We start from the raw sequence: 6,000 nt of genomic DNA, 5'->3' as shown, positions 1-6,000 counted from the left end.
GATAGCACAAGGTTGTCGTGGCTGACTCTTCAAAGTGATTTTTCCCTTCTAGTATGTGTACTGGGTAGCTAAACCTAGTGGACAAGTTATTTTCTATAAGCCTCTCTTGTCATAAGATGAATTGACTTAAATCAAAATATGACTTCCAAAGCTAGCAATGGATTTCTCCTGTTATTCGAGACAACAGCTTAAAGCTGAATTTGTGGGAGAGTCTGGGAGTGCAAAAGTGAGGTTTTGTAGGAAGAGGTAATAGCTTTTCCTAGACAAATTCTGTTAAGCTTTCAGCTGTGAGAATAGCTGAAAGAAAATTGCCCTGAGCTGTAATGGAGAGATCCAGAGATAAGGATCTGAGGCTGGGCGTCATGGTGCTGCTGTTCCCAAAAACTATTGGAATTGCTTACTTTCATAAAAGCAATGGAAAAAGATGCCAGACTCCTTCCTCCTCCTGCAGCGCTACATGCATGCCTTTTGAAGTATGTTATGAATTTCCTGGATAGGAGAAAGATATTTACAAAGCATCAACTGCTTGCTCAGGAACGGAAAACGTAAGCCCCCGGGGACAGCTTAATAAATGGCAGAAACCTCATACTCCTGTAAGTAGGAGAGCCATCAAATTACCCAGTTTCAGTGGCTGTGACAAAAGCCTGCTGGCAGGAAATCCTGTTGCGCAATTCTATTTCCTTGTTGCTTCCTGTGCTGTAATTTTTTCAGAAACAATCCATCTCTCGAATGTTGTGAAGGGCTGAGGGAGCTGAGTTTTTGCTGTGTCTTGATTTATTCTTTGCTTGACTTTTCTCTCAGGTCCCCTTGAGAAATCCTAAAGCCAAGCTTGTTCTCTCCAAGACGCCCTAGTGCTCTTTCTGCTGGCTCTGGACAATTTGTAAGTATTGAATTGTGAGTTGATTTTTCTGTGACTCGGCAATCGAGCCTTCTGTGAGCAGAGCGCAGATGTGAAAGAGGCGCTGATAAAGGAGGAATGTGTTGGATTGGGACAATGCAAAAGGCAGTGAGAAAATGCAGGAGTTCCCATCAGTCCAGATAAAGAAGTTCTCCCGGGGAGCAGAGCGGATTTTCCTCGTAGCTTTTGATTTTGTGCCGCTCCGATAATTGCTCGGATGCGCCTGGGATGCCCGAGACTCCTTTCTTTGGTGCAAAAGGAAAGATGAGTTGCCTCTGTATATGTGCCCATATAATTCACATATTGAAAGGACTGTGATTTTTGCTGGTTTTACGTATGTGCACACATGCAAAGATATATATAAAACCCAATATATATGCATATTTTATACATATAAAAAATAAGTTGCTATCTACTGAATCGGTGCTCTAAGTAACTGGTGGGGAGACAAAAATACGCATGTGGCAGATGTGCGTCCACCGTGTTTAATGGTCGTATTCTCCAATAGCCCAAACGGCCTCCTAGCCCAAGCTCCCGGAAGAGCAGCGACTTGGGTGGCACGCTGTGTGCACTGGTCGCATTTAACAGTACTTCTGGAGGCTTTAGGTTCAAATGCGAGCGTCGCCGTGTTGTGAAGGCATCGGAGAATGTCATGGAGCTACAGAGCTTGTGAAATAAAAGCAGATGCCCAGTTTATCCTGTTACATGGAGAGTGGAAGATGGCTTGACCACATGGAGAGAGAGAGAAATAAATGCAGAGTTACTCTAACGACTCAAACTAGTACAAAAGAGGCCCTTAGAGCTGCAGAGCTACTTTTCTTGTGGAACCTTTCTTGCATGTTTAGGCTCCTGCATCAACTTAGGCCTTTAGGAAGGGCCGTGAAACAAGAATAATTTCCCTGGTTTTCTATAGCCTCTGCTCCAAAGGCTCTTCCATAACCTTGCATTGATAATGGCTAGTGACTCTATCCTAAGACCAGTTTTATCTTTTAAAAAAGTACTGCTCCATAAAGCAGTTCTCCAGTAAGTTAATCGGTCACCAAGAGGAAAAAATAAAACCCAGAAAACCAAACCCCAAAACCTCCAGGGGCTGCAGAAATTAGGACGCTACTTTTAAAATGCAGTAGCAATTCTTCTGATTGCTCAAGAATACCAGGCTCTTGGCTCCTACCCTCAACTTAGTAAGACCCGCTGCTGTGCATCTTGCCCAGATACTGCTCGTTCATTCACAAACACGTTCTAGTTAATTTTATAGCACATGATGCCTGCCAGCACATATTACATTCCGGGACACCTGCACAACACACTGATCTCTTCAGACTGCTAAGATATACTTTCACTGACATCGATTTTTGTGCTTATCAAGCCAAATGAAAAACCCTACCAAAGCAGAATGCAATTTACTTTCTAATAAAACTTAAATGGAAGTCGATATATCACTGAAAATCTCTTTTCAATGTGATAGTAATTAAAGCTATATGTTACTGGAAGCATTAAAACTTTAATACACTTTCACGTATATTTATATAGCTTATATTTAATCTTTGTACTCGCAGCGAGAGCCTCAAGTATGATTCCCCCCTCCCTTTTTCTGCCTCCCTGTGTGAAATGTATAGATAATATTTGCAAAACCGTGGAAATTGAACAAGATTTAAACCTTATTAGCTGTAATTCATATAATTATCATATTTGACAAATTTACCTTCAACTAAACGTGTAGAAATAAATGTTTCATTAAGAATGATGAATATGTATGTTTTTCCACCTCCTACCTTTGCCTGCTTTCCAAATATTTGCATATGAAGACACCGGTTTGGTTTATAACAAAGAACAAACACCTAGGGAGAGAAAAAACCAAATCTGTAATATCACTTGTACAATTTGCAGAGTACAACTTCTCCGATTAGAAAAGTTTAGCTAATAGAGACATCATAAATCACCCTGAATCTCTTCTATGTCGACACAGAAATAGTGGAAAGCTAGATTCTCCTCGTGGTACAAATCAGCAGATTGTGGGGGAGAAATAACTACAGCGGCATCTACAGAATTTTCAATCAGTATTACATCATCGATACAAACTGCTTAATTCTATAAACTGTTTCTGTACCTGAGAAATTATTTTCAATACTTTTTTCCAGGCAAACATTAGCTTTAATATTTGGGATGGGACAATCTGCTTTGGAGGCGATAGTCCTTTGGTTACACATAGGTGTTTAGACTGATTAAACTACATTATATTTATGGTCTTAAATTTCTAAGCTGAAATTATAGTTCCTTACCAAAGAAAATACAAAAGCGCCTACCTGTCATGTATTGACCTTCAACTATTAGGTTTTTTTCATGCATTTAAAAGCTGAATTTTGGAGCTCTCATTTATACAGTGTCAATATTTCCAAATTGTATCAGCACTTATCTGGTAAAAAAGCATATAGGTTCATTGTATTGCAATATGGAATAAAGCTTTTTAATAAAATTACTACAAAATATGCTAATATCTAAGGTTCTACCATCATTCTAGACAAAACTAACAAATAATGTTTTTGTTTCGTGGTCCAAGTCATGCTGTAATGACATTCGGGTCCCTCCCGGCCTGATCCTTGCTGCCAGGGGCAGTCACTGGGCATCACTTTACAGCCTGATAGCTGTGCTCAGATGGAAGAGCGGCCAAAAATGCGAGGCAGCAGCCCTTGGGGCTCACCAGCTTGCTGCAGGTAGAGGGCAAAGGCAAGATAAAGGTGATGAGCAATTCCCAGCATGTCTAACTTCCAGACAGAAGCCTAAAAGGCTTTTAATTTGCATGCCACAACTCTCTTGTCAACCTGCAACTGCTGCCTAATGGCAAAACATCTGATGCGAATTGACTTAGAAATGCCAAATTTAAATATAGATGTGCTGCAAAGTGGTAGGATAGCTCCAGAACTGGGGAGGTTGCTAGTCCTCATATACATGTGAAATAGCAACAGATTAAAGGGGGGAAAAAAAAGAAACCACACAAAAAAAGGAAGGCATAAGAATGACAGTCCCTTGCCAAATAAACTTGCTGTGCCTACATACCTAATCTGTGGTTTGTGGATATCTTGGAATGTGCAGATTACTTCTAAGGGATTTACATATCAGTATTTGGCTAAGAAAAACATTTTCTCCTGTACAGGAATTTTCTTCAGAAAGGATTCTACCCCTCCGTTAGAGGGGGGGAAAAAAGTAGCAAATCAGAAAAGATTGAAAAGCACTGTACGAAACGGAAATTTTCAAACTTTTATTCTTTACTTGTATACTACCATAAGAGTAGTGTAGTTACAGAGGCAAAGCCATTCAGCTATCAGATAAGCGGTTGCCTTACAAGAACTCCCAGCTTTCCGCCCCTGTCAAGAAAACCACAAGCGCAGCAGCAGATTACCCGTGACGGCGTGGCAATACTTCTTACAGTAAACACAGTTACAGAGCATCGGTTTCCGTATTTTGAACAGAAAGAACATTTACCATCAACAGGGACAATATTGTATGCTGCTTGGGTTTGATTCTGGTTTTGGTGTTTGTTTTGCTTGGTTTGTGTTTTGGTTTGTTTTTTTTTTTTTTTTTTTTGAACAGGAACAATTTCAGTTTCGATGCACTATTCTTATCAATACTTGATCCCATTTTCTGGAACTGCTTTTTGTTCTCATGTGCTTTTATCTTCAGCTCTTTCTAACTGTATTTCTCAGGAGGAAACTTGAATTTCAGCTGGTGTGTCTTAAACACAGACTCACAAAATATTTTAAATGGAAAGGTACTTCTAAGTTTGCACCGTGAAATTAACAGATAGGAAGGTGGTTCTAGCGGGAGGGGGAAAAAAGGACTTGAATTCTTCTGTCATAAATTATAGCGACCTTGGACATAAGAATAACTTCTTCTTGTTTTTGAATGCCTTTTGTTCATTATCAGACTACATGTGGCCTGTCAATTGCTTATCTCGTGCCCCGCTGTAACCCAGAGAGCTATTATGCCCATCTGTTGTTTTCTTTTGAACTCTGGAAACTTCTGTATGTATCAAGTCCGTGACTGCTTTTCATTCATCTTCTGCTTTTAAACTTTCAGGATTTACCATAAAAAGCAGCCGTGATTTCATTTTCCCTTCTAAAGCACTGTCTTAAGGGCAAAAAATGTTCAAAGGAACCTTGTAAATAAAATACAGCTGGTAAATCAAGTGATGGGCACGTTCATCCCGGTAGTACTGAAAATCCCAGTTTAACAATAATAGTAGAGCCAGTTACTTTGGTGCTGTATTAGTTTCAAACTGGCCATGAAAATGGCTTTGAAATTGCCCCCTCCCGGCCTTCCCCTGCCCCAAAAAAGTTGGCAAATGAAAGAAGTAAAGGGTGTAGTGGGAGCAGAAAAGCTTAAGCAAAGGGCTTCTGCTCGATAGGAGTGGCAGTGGAGAGACCCATATGTTTTGTTCAAATGGGTAACGTATGAAACATCCTTTGGCTTGACTGAAAGATGCTTCTCAAGGAGGTCTTTCATTCCCATAAATCATACAATGAGAAGTTAGGGAATCCTCTTCATATTTCCCAATTAACAGTTAAGTAATCTCGGAGCGACAACTGTTAAACTGCCTCCATCGATCCAATTACACCGGTAATATAGTTCTCCTGAAAGGTTGCTACGCGTGTCAGGAATATATCAAGACGTTTCCCCAGTTAACAGAAATATTGCCAGCGGATTAGCAGGCCATAAAATTATGTCAATCCTAGCAGTGATTCTCTTGACAAGGCCACTAATGTTTTTACTTCTTTTATGTAGGTCATATCTGCTCGGCCTGCTGCTCGGCTGCCCAGCTGTGTGCCGCCCAGGTAATCTTCCAGGAAAAGTACAGGATGAGCAAATGTACTTGGGAAAGGAGGTATCATTTACCATCTGGTCTGCATTGTTTGAGTCCCATTACGAATTTTATGAATAACTTGTATATTCTTCTTAAAAACAGAAAGCTTTTGAGCTTTTCCTTAGTATTGAAGCAAATCTACCAGTAGAGTTTTATCATTTAAAGCTGACTTGAAAGAGAAAAGGCTTAAGCCCTTCCTATTCCTGCTTTGATCAAAAGTAGAGCTTTGAAACTGTCAATTTGA

General features: G+C 40.1%; 1 protein-coding gene across 4 annotated transcripts in view; it reads left to right on the top strand.

Moving 5' to 3' along the window:
* Nucleotides 1–741: 741 nt before the first annotated feature.
* Nucleotides 742–6,000, top strand: part of C16H1orf159 (chromosome 16 C1orf159 homolog) — a 28,352-nt gene continuing 23,093 nt past the window's right edge. For 3 of the 4 annotated variants that reach the window (XM_074560423.1, XM_074560426.1, XM_074560418.1), the window contains exons 1-2: nt 742–880; nt 5,678–5,727. The gene's annotated coding sequence lies outside the window, so the exon portion shown is untranslated. Of the gene's footprint in view, nt 881–5,677; nt 5,728–6,000 lie in introns of those variants that run through there. The other variant, XM_074560424.1, reaches the window with a different exon arrangement.

This window comes from Larus michahellis, chromosome 16, assembly GCF_964199755.1.
Source record: "Larus michahellis chromosome 16, bLarMic1.1, whole genome shotgun sequence".
NCBI classification, from domain to species: domain Eukaryota; kingdom Metazoa; phylum Chordata; class Aves; order Charadriiformes; family Laridae; genus Larus; species Larus michahellis.
Note: the sequence above shows the minus strand (reverse complement) of the source record. Positions and strands in the feature narration are given on the sequence as shown.